This window comes from Delphinapterus leucas, chromosome 16 (genome assembly GCF_059928025.1).
Source record: "Delphinapterus leucas isolate spDelLeu-1000000601 "Yukka" chromosome 16, BTC_Dleu_Yukka2, whole genome shotgun sequence".
Taxonomy (NCBI): domain Eukaryota; kingdom Metazoa; phylum Chordata; class Mammalia; order Artiodactyla; family Monodontidae; genus Delphinapterus; species Delphinapterus leucas.
The window spans coordinates 13,032,918-13,050,736 of NC_143144.1; the positions used below are offsets into that span (position 1 = coordinate 13,032,918).

At 49.7% G+C, this 17,819-nt stretch overlaps 1 pseudogene; it reads left to right on the forward strand.

Moving 5' to 3' along the window:
• The first annotated feature begins 7,377 nt into the window (after window positions 1-7,377).
• On the forward strand, window positions 7,378-11,987 carry LOC149747218 (ral guanine nucleotide dissociation stimulator-like; annotated as a pseudogene).
• Window positions 11,988-17,819: the final 5,832 nt, after the last annotated feature.

Genomic DNA, 17,819 nt, shown 5'->3' on the forward strand with positions numbered 1-17,819 from the left:
TTTAACTGTTTTTATTTCCTAGTGTCCAGCACTTCCTCAGTAGTCATTTTAGGTATGTCATATGCCATTTTTATTCCTTCTTCTAAAAATAATTCTATTGTCTGTACTATAAAATGATGCCTGCAACTTTGTGGTGATATTATCCCCTAAGTTTAATAGTGAAATAAGGAAATAAAACTATAAATAAACAAAGAATGTGGTTGACTTTCTTTTTAATCCGAGGTCTATAATACAGCAACAGTTTTTTTATTGTATAAAAGGGTGGAGTACATTGAAGGGATAGTTCTGAAACAGACCTTTATTTGCATTGACTTCTCTGCTTTTAACATGTACTAGAACTTTCTTCAACAATGAACATTGCTGCTGCCATAACTCAAAATAATACTCTGTGTTTTGGGCTATGAGTTAAGCATGTATTAACTATATCTGCAGACATAATCCTAATTTTAAGACTGCAAGTAAAGAAAAAGATTTCTCTCTAGATATATACTATGGACCTAACACAAATAGATTACTAGTTACTTCTCCAGCAAAGATGGGTTTATTTGGGGTCTGCATCCTGGCAAGCCTCATGCAAGTCCCCAGACAGCAAGGGAAGAACACTTTTACAGCGGGCTGCGGGGATGGGGGAGTGGGATTTGGGAGGGCTCTAGTAAACAGAGTCCATAGCTTGTTATGGGCTGAGTCCTTGCCAGGAGAAGAGTTTTCCTTCTTCCTGTTGGGCTCTGCTGTCCTCACAGGACTTGAGAGCTCCCCCTTCTGGTTTTCCAACTCCCTTTGGGGTTTCTGTTTATTAATTTTTTATAATACTTTGAAGTGGGTTTTATTTTCCTCTTTTTAAAAGAAATGCTTATTATCGTCCTTTCCCCCTTTGCTGTGCAGAAGCTTTTTAGGTTGATGTGATCGCACTTGTTAATGTTTGCTTTCATTTCTTTTTTTAAATTTTTAAAAATTTTTATTTATTTTTAAAATATTCATTTATTTGGTTGCGGCAGGTGGGCTCCTTAGTTGCGGCATGTGCACTCTCAGATGCGGCATGCATGCGGGATCTAGTTCCCTAACCAGGGGTCGAACCCGGACCCCCTGCACTCGGAATGCAGAGTCTTATCCACTGCGCCACCAGGGAAGTCCCTGCTTTCATTTCTTTTGCTTTTGGTGTTAGATCCAAAAAATCATTGCCAAGACTGATGTTAAGGAGCTTACTACCTATTTTTTTTCTAGGAGTTTTATGGTTTCAGGTCTTCTATTCAAGACCCTAACCATTTTGAATTCATTTTTGTGTACGATGTAAGATAGTGGTCCAGTTTGATTCTTTTGCATGCAGCTGTCCACTTTTCCCAGGAGCATTGATTGCAGAGACTATCCTTTCCCCTGTTGTATATTCTTGGCTTGTTTGTTGTAAATTACTTGACCATAAATGTGTGGGTTTATTTCCAGGCTCTCTATTCTGTTGCACTGATCTGTGTGTCTGTTTTTATGCCAATACCATACTGCTTTGATTACTACAGCTTTGTAATAGAATTTGAAAGTAAGGAGTGTGATGCCTACAGCTTTGTTCTTCTTTCTCAAGATTGTTTAGGCTATTCAGGGTCTTTTTTGTTTCTATACAAATTTGAGGATTGTTGTTCCCTTTTTCTATGAAAAATGCATTAGAATTTTGATAGGAATTATACTGACTCCTGTAGATTCCTTTGGGTAGTATGGAGATATTAACAATATTAATTCTTCCAATCCATGAGGATGAACTATCTTTCCATTTATTTGTATCTTCTCCAATTTCTATCGCCTATGTGGTATTATGGATATTGTTATTCTGAATCAGCGTACATAAGTTGAGATAAAACAAGTGACTAATTAGATACTTGAATTCAATTAGAGAACCAGAATTGCCAGTGTGGAGGAAAGGAGATACAGATGTAACAGAAGAAATTGAGTAAAAACTATACAGTTCTCTGTATGAGTTGGATGTATCAATATAAACTCCCAGAGTGTTCTACCATATACGTAATTTCTAGCTCTTCCCACAGAAAAGAACTAGAGACAGTGATCAACTCAGTAGCAAGGAGGATTCCTAACATCCCAACGGTAGTCTTTAATAAAGGAAACCAAGCCTTCCTGAAGAAATAGCTGATTCTAGTCTTGGGCAGGCAATGTACAAGATGGGCTTGAAACATCTTGCCAAGGTAGATATCAAGGAAGCATTCAGACTACTAGAAAAGATACTTACATAAACAAACAGTTGATATCTAGCAGAAGTGGCACAGCAGGGCAGTGGGAAAATGACATTCTTCTTAATAAGTGGTACTTAAATATCTACATGGGAAAAAGACTTCTACTTCACTACATACTAAAGTAAATTACGGGTGGATTAAAAACCCAAATTAAGAAGTCAAAGTTAGAAAGCCTTTAGAAGATAAAAGTTGGAAAGTTTTTAAGAGAATGTTTTCATGACCCTGAAGGAGAGAAAAACTTCTTAAACAAGATTCAAAAAGCATTAGCCACAAAGGAGGACAAGACATAAAGTGAAAAGAAAGCCATGATGGAAGAGATCATTCCAAAACATATAACAACATTGAGCAAATACAGAATATATGAAGAATTTCTGTAAATCAGTAAGAAAAAAACTATGCAACTGCAGGAGATAAAAATTCCTTACTATTCCTCACATTGAAAGGTGGCATCTAATTTCCCTTCCCTTGAATCAGGCTGGACTTAGTGACTTGCTTGATTAATAGAACACATCTGGGACGTGCAAGACTAGATCAGAAGAAGCCTCGCACCTCCCACCCGGATGTCTTGCAGTGCTTGCACTGGGGGAAACCAGCTGCTATGTAAGAAGTCTAACAACACTGAGACCACCATGCTGTGAGGAAGCCCTTCTCCAGGAAGTCCAAACCCCAGCCTTAAATCATCCCAGCTGAGGCCAAGCGCCGCTCATATTGAAGATTCATGAGCAAAGTACATTATTGTTGATATTAAGCCACTAAGTTTTAGGGTGTTTTTTATGCAGCAATAAAGAACTGAAATAGCAACCCAATTAAAAAAAAAAAAAAGACAAAAGATTTGAACAGTGGTTTCCAGAGGCTTGGGTAGTAGAAATAGGGAGAAGTTGGTAAAAGGGTACAAACATTCAGTTATAAGATGAATAGAGCCTCAGGATCTAATGTATAACATGGTGACTATAGGTGATAGCACTGCATTATATAATTAAAGTTTGCTAAGAAGGTAGAAGTTATATGTTCTTACCCAAAGAAAAAAAAAGTAAATATGTGAGGTAATGGATATATTAATTAAAATGAGGAGAATTATTTCACTATGTATACTCATATCAAATATCACACTGTACACTTTTTTTAAATTTATTTATTTTTGGCTGCATTGGGTCTTTGTTGCTGCACGCGGGCTTTCTCTAGTTGCGGCGAGCGGGGGCTACTCTTCGTTGCGGTGCGCGAGCTTCTCATCGCAGTGGCTTCTCTTGTTGCGGGGCACGGGCTCTAGGTGGGCGGGCTTCAGTAGTTGTGGCACACGGGTTCAGTAGTTGTTGCTCACAGGCTTAGTTGCTCCGCGGCATGTGGGATCTTCCAAGACCAGGGCTCGAACCCGTGTCCCCTGCATTGGCAGGCAGATTCTTAATCACTGCATCACTAGTGAAGTCCCCACACTGTACACTTTAAATATCTTACATTTTATTCATCAATCATACCTCAAGAAAGCTGGCAAAAATAAAAATTAACTTAAAAAAAAAAAACAAATTAAGTCAAATAACAGCCAAGATGGTTCAAGAGTACATTTAGATGGCACAATTATTTTAAAAATAGCATCAGCGAAGGCAGAATGGTGGATACATCTAGGGCAGAAGGAAAAGACTTCCCACTGGGAAGATTTTTTTAAGGTGTTAATAATGTCTTTTTTTTATTTCCCCCAGGTGATGGTTACACAGGTATACCATAGTATATATGTGTTTTGTGTGCTTTTCGGTAAATATATTTCACAAGTTAAAAAAGAGAGAGAGGACTTTGACAAGCAACCCTCCCTCCAGCTGCATCTGTGCACATAGTCTGTTCTCTTGTTGCTGTGCATGAGGTGCTCTGGCTGTTGCAAAGTCAAGCTCTGCTCCCTAGGACATCGCTCCAGCCGCTCTCCCCTGTCCTGGATCAGTATGTTCACCTCTCTGTTAGGCCTGGTCACCTCCCTCCCTCCGGCTGCTGCCCCATCTCTCCTTCCCTTTAAAACACTGTCAGAGGCTCGTCTAAACTCCCCTGCGCTGCTCCTCCAGTTCTATCTAGAACCCACTACAATCAGGCTTCACCCCCACCATTCACCCAGCTGCTCGGTCAAGGTCACTCGTGGCCTCCATGGTGTTGAATCCAGGGACCCCCCCCCCCCCAAGTCCTCATCTTGTCCCATCAGCATTTGGTACAGCCGATCATCCCCTTCTCCATGAAACACTCCCTTCCCTTGGCTTTACCACCCTCCCACTTCCAGGTTTTCCTCTTACCTCCTAGCTTCTCTGGCTTGGGCTCCTCCCTACCTCAATCCCAACACACCCACATGTTTTGCTGTTTTCACCTTCACTCTCTGGATGGTCTCATCTAGTTCAAGGCTTTAAATGCCGTCTCTCCGTGACTCCCCGCCCTTGATTTCCAGCCTAGACCTCCTGTGAATTCTTGTCTCTTTTATCCTCAGCATCTAACCAGCAACACCACTAGAGGTCATCTGTTCAGCTCTAACTGGACATGTCCCAAGGTGAGCTCTTCATCTCCCCCTCCCCGAACGTGCTTCTCCAACAGCCTTCCCCAACCTGACAATTCCAACCTTTCTGATGGTCAGAAACTTGTGAGTTTCCCTCGAACCCCACATCCAATCGAACAGTAAGTCCTATCCGCTCTGGCTTCAACTTAGAACCAGAATCCAGCCTCTTCTCACCGCCAGCACCCTGGTCTCCTGATATCACAATAGCCCCTACCTGGTCCTGTGACTCCTCTCTTGTCCCCTGCTGTCTTTTCTCAGCTGCAGCAGCTAAAAAGATTCAGTTATTGGCTGTCCGTCCTGCCACTCCCAGGCCAGGAGCCCTCCTGCCTTCCCCTCCCTTGGAGGAAAAGCACACGTCCCACTACGGCTTCCTCCCAGGACTCATGCCACTCTGCCCTCCCCACCCATCCCAGCGCCCTGGCCTATTTGAATCCCTTGAACACACCTGTGCGCTTGCTGTTTGCTCCACCCAGGATGCTCTTCTCCCAGACAGATGTTTCCATCAGAGCAGTGGGAGTGGAGTCTAGACAAGCATCTGACAGTGCTTGCTTTAAGGAGAAGAAGAGATGGGGTAGTAGCTGGAGAGAGATGGGAGGGTCCATATCCAAGTGATGTAAACATGTTGACGATCGGTCACCCCACAATAGACTGTAAACTCCAAGCCGGCAGGCTTTTTGTAGGTTTTCTTCACTGCAGTATTCCCGAGCCTAGAATAGTCCCTAGCACGTTTAATAAAAAAAAAAAAAAAAAAAGGTGACTTGTACCAGCACATAGTGGAACAGCAGAAGTGAGGATTTGCACCCGGGTGTCCCTGACCACTGATCTTTAGACACCAACTAGGAAACTGAAAGGGGCGGGGCCTGTGAGGGGCGGGTCAGGATCTGGAAGCCCCGCCCCCGGCTCTGGCTTGCTTTCTTCTCTAAATTCCACCTGGGAAACCAAGCAGGTGGCAAGGCTTAGAGAGCACTGCGAGACCTTTCCTCCCCGGGTTGCCAGGTGACGACAGGGCCCCCTGGGCTCACCTGCCCACCAGTGGCTGAAGCAGTCCCAGGGCTGGCCACCTGAGGTTGCCTAGGGTCCCAGGCTCCTGCCATTTCCTCTGGCAAGTACTGGGGCCCAGCAGGCCAGAATGACAACTCCCAGGACCATGGAAAGAGCCCTGAGGGAGGAACGGAGGGCCCCGGGCAGAGCAACCTACAGCAAAACCTGAAGGAGGAGGCATCCACGTGAAGAGCTCAGTGGTATCCAAGCCTGGGGCCTTGGAAAGCTGGGGAGGGGGCACCCTTGGAAGAACAGACAGAGGCCAGTGTGGCTGGACTGAGGCGAGCAGGCCAGGTGGGCTGCTGGCAGGGCGAGGGGCTTGAGGTCTGGCTAAGGACTGGGGCTTTTCCACAAAATGCTGCTGGGTTCCTGTCTGTTAGCAGAGCGACAGGAGAAGGTCTGTCTTTTAAATATCCCTCCTTTGGATCAGAGGGAGTGAGAAACAGAAGCAAAGAGCACGAATCAGGGACAGTGTCCGTGGTGGCCTGAACTAAGAGAGGAGGGAGATGCAGAGAGGTGAGGGATGCATTTTGAAGTTGGGATCCAGGGAAGGGGACGAGTTGATTGCATGTGGGGGTGAGGAGGAAAGGGAACAGACAGAGTCCGAAGGTTCTGGCTTGAGCAGGTGGGGAAATGGAGCTACATGAATGTTGGGGGAGGGATGGGAAGACAGGTCCAGAAGGCAGTTTGGGGCCAATTAAAAGTTAGACACTTCTGGGGCTTCCCTGGTGGCGCAGTGGTTGAGAGTCCGCCTGCTGATGCAGGGGACGTGGGTTCGTGCCCCGGTCCGGGAAGATCCCACATGTCGCAGAGCAGCTGGGCCCGTGAGCCATGCCACAACAGTGAGAGGCCCGTGTACCGCAAAAAAAAAAAAAAAAAAAAAAAAAAGGTTAGACACTTCTGAGGTTAGATCAACTCTGATCTACTTTCCAATGAAGTCCGTGGGAGAAACTGCTTACCAGAGGGTTTCAAGTGAGGATGGGGATACCCTTACCCCAGCTGATTAAACATCATCTTGTTCCTGGTGAAGTTGACTCTGTTTATACTGGGGTTGGGCCTGTATAAAATGTTCCAGCCAGCCTCAGTCCTGGGGAGAGGTATTTAAGGACAGGAACATAAAGGCAGAAGCAAATGAGACTGTCATGTCTGTGTGCTGATGGCAGCCCGTCATCCGCCAGTCTGTCCCTGGGCCACTGTGAGTCCAGCCAGAGAAGCCAAGCTTGTCAGACTGTGAGCCCCGTGAAGGCAGCGGTCTCACTGCGGCCAGCACAGTGGACAGTGGAGCCAGACTGTGTGAGTCTGTCATCCCAGCTCCTGCTACCTGTATAGCTTGTGTCACTGTGTCCTAACCTCCTGGGTTAAGGCTGGAACACTTCTCATCAGATTTGCTTTGGAAATTAGAAGCCCTAAGATCTTAGGAAGCTCTTGCCTATCCCTCCCTATGGGGGCGGTTTTCTTCTGGGCTCCCAGAGTGAGCACTGGCGTCATACACACACACAAACACTCACAAACACATACATGTGCACAGTGACATTAAATAAGGACTACAGAACAGGATCAGAAGATGAACAGACATGGGGGAGGTAATGCGAGAAAGGAAAGAAAGGTTGGATGCAGGACCTACATGTGACACGACTCCCACACTTTTTAGATCTTATCCCAACTATGCCTGAGGACATCCCTCAAAATACATGCTAGAATAATTCCTACTGTGCAGGTGGGGAGACAGGCCTTGAGGGACACAGTGACTTATCCAGGATGGAAAACAGGTAAAACGGGGAATTGAGTCTGGAACCCAGGTGTGCCTCCTCAAAGCTGCGCACAGACCCTCCCTCCCCGGGAGCGGCGGAGAGGGCTGTGAGGTGTGACTGTGTGAGATATGGGGTTGCGTGGAGAAGGGGTGAGCCGTCGGCAGCCCAGAGGGTTGTGTGTAGCGGTGTTGTCTGAGGAGGGGATTCAAGTAAGGGGCCCCCAGGAAGTGAAGTCACCTCCTTGGCAACAGACCCCAACAGAACTCTGAGCCCCGGGAGCCAGGCACACACGTTCTAGCGACAGCCCCACAGCCGGCTCACTCGGCTGGAGACGCTTCACAGAGACGGATGTTCTCCTGCTGTGTCCTGACTTCCCAGGGTTTCTGCTTCAGGAAACCCCTGAGTGGGAGGTTTCTCAGGTGCGTTAGGCGGTTCAATACTTAACCTGGACGACTCTGGTCCTTTACCAGGAGGTCCCTAAGGGAACACGAGGTGGCCGAGAGCAGGCCAGTCCTGGTCCGGCCGCGTCTGGGAGCCCTCCCTGGGCAGCCTCACGTCCCCGCATCTCCATGTCGGGGGAAGGGGGACTTGAGGGGAGGTTTCCCTCTGGGCAGGAACGGGTGGATGGGAACTTGGTCATGATCACACTCAAGCACAAGGGTGAGGGAGGATTCCTGAGGTGCCTCTTATCAGTGCCAGCGTGGATCCAAGGCCGTCAGGTTGTCATCATTTTTCCCTCCTTGGAGGAGGTCTGTGCAGAGAGTGGTGTGCGTGTGTCTGCAGGGGAGACGGCTGGTGGGTCTGAGGGGCAGCGCAGGCGGCAGGCAGGGCTCCGAGGCTTCACAGGGCTCCACACAGGAGATCACACAGGAGCCGGTCCATGGCGCCCCCTGCTCCATCTCCCTGCAGGAGGGGCAGGAGCCCACACCAGCAACAGAGCCCAGGGCAGGCTCAGGGTGAGTGCCAGCGAGGAGGAGACTGCACACCCAGGAAGCCCCAGAGCCGCCCTGCCCCTCCCCTGGGTCCCTCCTGGCGTCCTGCTCCCAAAGGAACCTGGGCCCCCATCTCCTCTCCCGCCCGCCCTCACGGCCCAGGCCCTGCCCGGTCCAGATGCAAAGTCACTATCCACATATACGTGGGAATCTCAGAAAGAGACTTTCATAGGATTCCACTTCATTGTTTTTTAAATTTATTTATTTTTGGCTGCGGTGGGTCTTCGCTGCTGCGCGCGGGCTTTCTCTAGTTGCAGAGAGCAGGGGCTGCTCTTCGTTGCAGTGCTCGCGGGCTCTAGAGCACAGGCTCAGTAGCTGTGGCACACGGGCTTAGTTGCTCCGCGGCATGTGGGATCTTCCCAGACCAGGGCTTGAACCCGTGTCCCCTGCATTGGCAGGCGGATTCTTAACCACTGTGCCACCAGGGAAGCCCCCACTTAATGTTAAGTCAACTTTGTTTCTGCATTTTTGTACAGATTTTCCTCTTTTAACTCCATCCTCAGGTGTCCATGTTGGCCTGACTAACCTGATCCCTCCCCCCCCAGGGAGGCTCTGTGTTCTCATCCCCAGGATGGGATGTGTTGATAACAATCACGGGGATGATGCAGTTAATACAGGGGGAGCTGTCAATACTGTGCTACAAACTGCCCTGAGATAGTAACACGTGTAACCACTGCCCACCGCCAATTCACTTGTGAAGCCAGAACCTTTATTCTGCTGAGGGCACTCCCGTCCCAGCTCTTGCCTCAAGTCTCTGAGGCTTGGGGATTCGGTCTCAGCTCCAGCCCCAGCCCTCCTGGTGTCCTTGACGCTGCCTCTGACTCATGTCCCTGCTCTGTTCCACCCCAGGGGGAAAACGTGTCCACAGGGGACAGGAATGAGACCTGCATGGTGTGGAGCGTCCAGGCAGGCAGGCTGGAGAAGCTGGTGGGAAACCTGGTGCCTGCCTTCCTGGGCGGGGCCCCCTCCGACCTCCCCACATTCCTGGGCACCTACAGGGCTTTCCCTACCACCCAGCAGATGCTGGAGCTTCTTTTCACAAGGTGAGCACTCTGCTCCTTATGGGACATTGGTGACTCGGCCACCTTCTAGCTGTGACATGTGGGAATGTCACTCCACCTCTCTGAGCCTCAGCTGGCCCCTCTGCACACTAGGGTAAAGAGAGGACCAGCCCCCTACGGTGACTGTAGAGACCAGCGGGTCCTTCACGGAAAGTGCTTTCTGGGGACCTGGCCTGTGGAAAGGTCTGCTGGAGGGGCCGTGGTTGTGCTAATTCATCATGTCCCTCCTCCCCATGAGGAAGCCTCCGCCTCAGTTGTCACTGTGCCTCTCACCTTGGGATGAACTCTTTTCCCAGTTGAATGGTGATGGGTGATTCCATTAGGGGTGCCCTTTCCTGGATGGGTGATAGCAAGTGTTCCTGGGAGTGGGCAGTGGGGCCCCAGGCCACTCAGATGTGTGCGATGGGGCTGGTGGGGCTCATTCATTCTTCACATAGAGGAAGGCCACTAGGTGCAGGCGCTTTTTTAGGAACACCCATCATTTAATGCATCGAGCAGACAGCAGTCCTGCCCTCCAGGGCTTCTGTTCTACCGGGGGTCACACCGTCACACCAGCTATCACATCCAGGTGTGTCCTCAGGACAGTCCATGTGACGCCTTCCTGGCCTCCGCTAGATATGGATGCATCCTCCCTTACTCTGATGAGGACGGTGGACCCCTGCACCAGCTGAAAATGTGAGTGGGCTTTGATTCAAGAGGGAGGAACTCCCTTCTCCAAAGAAGATGCATGGAGATGTGGGGTCTGTAGATGGGCAGGGCTGGCAGAACCCTGGATCCCACTCATCTGATGGTTCGTGCTGAGGGCGGAGGTCTGAGGGCTTCTCCTGGAAAAGAGGAAAGGAGTCCAAGAGAGCTGCAGATGGGGCTGGGGTGCCGCGAGGAGCATCCGGGAGGTCAGAGGTCAGAGTCAGCCCCTAAGAGAGTCCACACCCGTCCCCTCTCCATCCCAGCCCTGCCTCCACCCCCCATTCTGAGACCCAGAACACAAGGTGTGGAGAGCATCCTGGTCACTGTCTGGTGGATCCTCACCAGTGGGTGCTCAGCTGGTGCTCGGGGACCCAGTGACACGCAGGGGGCAGCTGACCCCGCCCTGTGGGAGATGAGTGTCAGTAGCAGGAGGAGGGCCAGGCAGGGCTCCGAGAGGATGAGGCAGCATGTGGGTGCAGGAGGTAAATCTGAGGTGTTAGGAGGCCCGCAGGAAGCCTGGATGGGAAGATAGAGCCTGTGTGTTCCCTCCTGGGTCAGATATTCATGGAGCACCTACTGTGTTCCCGAGAGGGCAGGACCAGAGCAGACACCCTGCCTGTCCTCACAGAGGTGACATCCAGTGGGGAGGGGCCAGGAGAGGGACAGAGCAGTGTGTAAGGCTTCCCTGAAGAAGTGGAGAGGCGGACACACCGTGGATCAAGGGCTGTCACTTCAGCAGGCTCGTTGCCAGCCCCTCCTCTGTGTCCAGGTCCCCTCTGCCAAGTCTGCCAGGTTAGATGGTACATGGAGTAGAACTGGCCTCTGGATGGGCAGAAGCAGAAGGTGCAGAGGCTCAGGTCCCCGCAGGGCTGTCCTGGGGGCACAGTGGGGAAGGAAGGCCAGGCCTCTGACTCTGCTGCCCACCTGACTCTCCCCAGGGCCGTGTCCTCCATGCTGGGCACCTGGCTGCACCATTACCCTGAGCATTTCCACTAGCCCCCAGAATTTCCCCGCCTGAAGATGCTTCTGGCTTACACAGAGCTCAGCATGCCTGGCTCAGACCTGGAGCAGCAAGCCCACCTTCTCCTGGCACAGCTGGAGCACCTGGAGCCCCCTGAGGCAGAGGGTGTTGGTGAGGGGGACTCAGGGTGGCTGAAGGGGGGCAAGTGGGGAGGGGAAGGGGCGGAGCCACACGGAACAGAGCTTCCCGAGGCTGGAACTGGGCCAGGAGCACTGAGGAGACTCAGATCACTGTTCCCCTGGACTGCAGTCTGGGAAGCCTTCCTGGGGGTGGCATCTTGGACTGAGACTTCATAGATTGGCAGTGAGAAGTTTCCTGTCTTTGGGAGGCACATGGAAAAGCAGTCCTATTGATGATATTTTCTCGTCTTGGGTCTATAGCACCAGCTCCAGAAGAAGCTCTGGAAACTTCTGCAGAACTAGAGCCAGCTACACCTCTACTGCCTGCTACAGCTTCAGAGCCAGAGCAAGTCCATTTTTAATATATTTTTTAATGATATTTACTAAATTGTTTAATCTAGATATGAAGTTCACTCAAAATAAAATTTAATAGTTGGATTTTTTTAACTTGCACATGTAAATGGCAGTAAGTACATTCACAATGTTACATAACCCCCCTCTAACATCTCTTCCAGAACATTTGCATCCTTTTTGTCCCTGAATAATATTCCATTCTGGGAACACACCGCATTGGGTTCTCCTTTCATCTGTTGGTGGACATTATGAATGTTTTCACCTTTAGGCTCTTGTGAATAGTGGTGCTCTGAACACTTGTGTACCAGCATTTGAATGTCTGTATTCACTTCTTTGGGGTATTGATGTAAGAGTGGAATTTTGGGGTTGACTGAAAACTGTATGCTTGTCCTTTGAAGACCTGCTGAAGTGTTACATATGGTGATTGTACCATTTGACAATCCCCCAGAAATATTTAGGTGTACAATTTCCATGCTTCATCTATGTTGCAATTTCCTCTCTCTCTCTCTCTATCTTTCTCTCTCTCCCAGGTCCCTCACTCTGGGGAAGAAGCCTGTACATTATGAGTTGCTGACTGATGAGGCCCCCATGGCCTGGCACCGAGGGAGACCAGCAGACAGAGGAGCACCTGGGTCCTGACTCGAGTCCACAGCCCCAAACCCCTGGGAGACACTGGCAGAGGCCTCCAGCTGAGTCCTGTTCAATTCCCGGCCTACAGATAGTGTGAGATAATGTTTGTTGCTTAAGCCACTAAGAGTGGCTAATGCTGTCGCATACAGTGGATCACTCACACGGCCATCAAGCACCAGGCCCTGGCCCTGCCCTCCCTACTGTCCCCTACTGTCCTCCCAAGCTCCCACCAGCCACACTGGCCCCCTTCTGACTTCCTCTCTGGCCAAACACATTCAGCTTCTATGTTTCGTGCCTTCTTCTAGGCTAATTCTCCCCAGATGTGTGCAGGGCTTGCTCCTTCTCGTCTCACTGCTGGGAACAGACATGTCACCTCAATGCAGCTTTTCCAGATCCCCTCACCTAGTGGACTCCAGGACCCCGTTGTGGCACCCTGCTGTTTTTCGATATAGAACTTGCTGTTTCTTTCTTTTGTTTCTGTATTCTTGGTTTTGTCTATTTTCCCTTCCAGACTGTGAGCTGCTAGAGGGCAGGGACCCTGGTGGTTCTTTTCATCATGGCCCCCATTTGAGGGCTCAGGGCACAGCTGGTGAATGAATAGATAAGAGGCTCCATCCCACCACTGACAAGCTCAGATGTTAGAGATGGATGCTAATAAGAGGAGGTACAGGCCAGGTCAGGGGCAGGGGAATGTTCAGGAGTCCAGGGGACACTCTCCTGGCCCCAGTTGCTCCAGTAGAGCACACTGGACACATCATTCCCCCTGATGGGAACCACTCATACTACACACCAAGCAGGGAAGCCACAGCACAAAACATACCTTTGTTTGAGAGACTTCAGGGCATCAACTTTCCTCGGGCCCCAGGGGGGCAATGTGACAGGATCCATAGGAACCAGGGGCTTTGAGAGTGACCTTGGAAGCTTCCCTCAACCTTCTGTTGTCCACATTGGCCCTGGGGTGTCCAGTGCCCTTACAAGGACTCCTCAGCACAGCCAGTGCAATGGATCTGGCCCCAATTCCAAACGAGGCCCCTGATGGTCCAACATGATGGTCTTTGCTTCAGTCCAAGGAAGAATGATCCAGGTTTCTGTCATTGTCTTTCTGCTTTTACATTTGTCACCGCCTCAGTGTCCCCCCTTCCCCTGACCCCACGTCCTATTGTCCCTTTCTCTGATGTTAGTGTGAGTGTCAGTGTACACTTGTGTGGACTTCCACAGAAATCTACTCCACATGGGTGGGGGCGTACTGGAGTCCTAGGAGCTCTAATTCCAAAGCAAGCCCTGTGGGAGGGGGCAGCCCTAGCCTAGGAGGTCCAAACTCTCCCTTATTCTCAGGACTCTGCCCCTGCCCAGTGCCCTGGATTTTCCCTGCCCCTCTCTGGACCTCAGTTTTCCAATTGTACAATGATGGCTTAAACAAGGAGCTTCCAAACCCTGCACACAGTCTACCCAGCCTTCCACATCCCTGGATGTGGTATGTCTGGGAGACATGAGCACCCTCAGGCCTCCCTCACAGGTTTTAGGCACCCCAGTGGCTCTGTGGGCCCCTCTGCCCTGCAGCTAGGAAAGGGTTTCAGCCTCAACTAACCTTGTGCACTGAAGGACAAGGGACAGTTCCCCAAGAACTGATGAGGCCTTTTAAGTAATAGAAGATGACATGGATGTGGACCAGGCCAAAGAATGGGATCTTCAGAATATACGGGCCATCTTCACCCCTGCATCTTCCATGGTACATACGAGGAGGTTTCTCTGAGATGGGGACTGTGGTGTCAAAGTTCACACAGTGTTTCAGTGCAAAACCAGTAGTTCTCTTGATATTAGATTTCCATAATATAACAGAAAACCCGAACAATACAGGTTCAGACAAGAGGGAGACTTTTTCCTCTCTCATGTAAAAAGATTTATGAACTTGGACAGTCCTTCCTGACCCTCAACTGCACAGCACTGTAGTCAGCCATCATTTGTCTTTCTGTCCCATCATCTTTTAGCTAGTGTCAATCCTGAAGGCTGTCTCCTGGCCCAAAATGGCTGCTGGAGCACCAGCCTAGGCCAGACATCATATCTTCATTTTTGAGGCAGGAGGGAGCAAAGATGAAGGACCAAAGGGTCTACACAGCTATCTCTGCCTATCTAAGCAATCCCGTAAGTTCCACATAATCGTTCTGTTCACATGTGATTTGCTTAAAGTTTGCCTGGCCACTCTGTGCTGCAAGAGAGGTTAGGAATTAGAGCATTAAAATTGGTGAACTACTGGGGCTTCCCTGGCGGTCCAGTGGTTAAGACTTTGCCTTCCAATGCAGAGGGTGCGAGTTCGATCCCTGGTTGGGGAGCTAAGATCCCATAATGCCTTGCAGCCAAAAAACCAAAACATAAAACAGAAGCAATATTGTAACAAATTCAATGAAGACTTTTTAAAAATGGTCCACATCAAAAATATCTTTTAAAAAAATTGGTGAACTACTGTCCTCAATAAAACTGTGTTTGTCTTCTTAAGGAAAAAAAAAGAACGAAAACTGCATGGTGATGACCCGTGCTCTTTTCCTACACTAATCACCAGGATGAAGAGTTCAAGATTGAATGTTTGTCAAATGAATTGTTCGTTAATTTCCCCGACACAGTCTCTCCTTGGCGTTTTTTCATTCCTAGAGGAATTGGAGATGTGGTTTGTAACTAGGATATTCAAGTGGGAAAGGTTCTTTCAATTCCTAGGCAAGCAGCTGGGAACAGTTTGTTATCTTTCATCTGCCTGTACCTTGGAATCAGCTGAGAGAAAATCCTTTTCTATTCTCTAATGAAAAGGACAGACGAGGAGGGTGGGGTCTTTGGGGGAAGCAGCATGTTCAAAAAGCTGGATGAAAATTGAGTATCTGTCTTCAAAAAAAAGAAAAAGAATCTCTGTGATCAAGGTAGTAGACCTAATGGACCCTTACATTTTCACCCTAGGGACCATGGGCCTCATGGTGATTATTAGTAAACGTGATGCACGCTAAATAAGACTCCACGTGGCACCATGTATTATTGACTGAAAACTGATGGAAGGAAAGTAGAATTTTGAAAACATTTGATTCCTGTTAACTTGACTCAGGTCGGTTGACAGCGGATAAATTATGATCACTGAAGAAATCTTACAAAGGCAGCATCTATAGTCAGCAAATTATGATTTGAACAAGAAAACGTGTCATTTATTTTTTAAAAATTGATTTCAAGTAAAACACTTTCAGGAAATTAAAAATAGACACGGGTATGCAGACCGGGGGTCCTGAGGCCTGGAGGCGCCCGGCCCCGCCCCGCCCCGCCCGGCCCCGCCCCGCCCGGCCCCGCCCCGCCCCGCCCCGCCCGCCCCCTCCCTCCCGAGGAGAGTGCGCAGGCGTGAGCGGAGGAAGGTGAGAGGGCTGTGCCGCTGGGATGCTGGGGCTCCTGATGACCCGCGTCCTGAGGAAAGGGAAGTTGGAGACCGAGTCCGTCCCCACACTGTGACTCTCCCGGCGGCGGAGCCGCGCAGAGACGAGTAAGTACAGCTCTACCCGCAGCCCCTCACCGCGCGCCCCCCGGCCGCCGCCCCCCGCCTAACCAACAGCCAGGGGCCCGACCCCTCCAGCCCCGAGGAGCGCGAGCCTCCCTCGCTCCTCGGCTCCGGGACCGCCGCCAACGGCCGCAGGGTGAGGACGCCGGGCCAGGGCCACGAAGGCGGCCGTTGAGCGGTGGGCGCCTCGGGCGCTCGCAGCCCTCCCTCCTCGGCGCCCCTCGGGCCTCCTCGCGGCGGGGCTGTCCCCACGCGCCCGGCGGGGGGCTGACCTCTGGGTCTGCGGACGCCGGACTCGGCCCCGTCGCCGCGGGCTCGCGGGGCCTGGACGGGGAGGCGCCGCAGAGGAGCCCGAAGACGGGGCTGCGGGGCGGGCGTCTCGGGCACGGTGGGTCCGGAGGGGTGCAGGGGCCTCTGCTCTCGGGGTGCGCGCGGGTGATGGGCGCGCGCACAGCTCGGGGATCCTGGACCCCCGGCCGCCAGGAGCGGTGTTCAGACGGGGGCCTCTGTGCCCTTTCCTGAAGCCCTCAGGAGGGTCAGCTCCAAAAGGCTGAAGGTTCGCTTTCAGCGTTTTCACCCTTGATTAACTGAAATGACTCGTAACTGACTCGCAGAGCGCTCTCTGGAGGGTGTGTGAAATAGTAACATCTAACCAAAGTTTGAAATAAGGAAATTCTGGGCTTTTTATATTTTTGCGTATGGAAGGCTTTCTGAACAGTTTATGTTTTTCTTGTTTGTGTTACTCTTTTCCAGCAAGAGGTTGTTGCGAAGCAGCGTTACTCTAAGTTAAATGAGCGTTTAAAATTTCATGTTTGAGTAGTTATCATAGGCGCTCAAATATTTGAAAATTCTAGCTACTATCGGGCTTGGTTGGGTTTTTTTTTTGTTTTTCTGGGGGTGTTTTGGTAAATTTTGCATGACGAAAGGAAGACTTCCGAATCAGGGGAAATGTTTATTTCGTGACATTCTGCTGTGCACTATTGCAATTTTGAATGTCTAATCACAGGTAAATCTCAGATTGTCTCCAGCAAGTGTGTATTTTGTTTGAGAATAGTTTGTTGTTTTGTTCTGTGGGTTTTTGTGTGCTATTCTCTTGGTACAAATCTGCCTAGTTAGCAGGCCTCAAATCATCACAGAATGTACTTAAAACTAGTGATTGGTGCAAGAGTATTCCTAGGATAAAGTTTGAAATTATATCTCTTATCACATCCCCGCAATGTAAAGATAGGCCACATCACCTGAGACTACAGCCTTGGCTCAGTTAGTAGAAATTAAAACTTTAAGAGAGAGAGAGAAAAAAAAGAAAGGAATGAGGCTTTTTTAAACTCAAGCAGGCACACTGTGAGATCTCCGTGTCTATCTGGATGTATATATGTCTGTGTGTCCAAGATATGAAATTTTGTCCCTTTTTTAAAAAAAATGTTTATTTGACTGCAACAGGTCTTCGTTATGGCTTGCGGGATCTTTTAGTTGAGGCATGTGGGATCTAGTTCCTTGACCAGGGATCGAACCCAGGCCCCCTGCATTGGGAGCACAGGGTCTTAACCACTGGACCACCAGGGAAGTCCCTATTTGTGAGTTAACTTTTATAAGTGGTGTTGGTAGGGTCCAGCCTCGTTCCTCTGCACATTCGTATCACATTCTCCCAGCACCTTTTGTGGAAAAGACTGTCTTTTACCCCTGAATAATCTTGCTGTTCTTGTCAAAAGTCATTTGACCATATATGTGACGGTTTCTTTCTGGGCTCTGAATTCTATTCCATTGATGTATAATTCTGTTTTTATGCCAGTACCAAACTGTTTTGATTCTTGTAGCTTTGCAGTAAGTTTTGAAATCAGGGAGTGTGCATCCTCCCACATTGTTTTTCTTGCTCAGAAGTGTTTGGCTC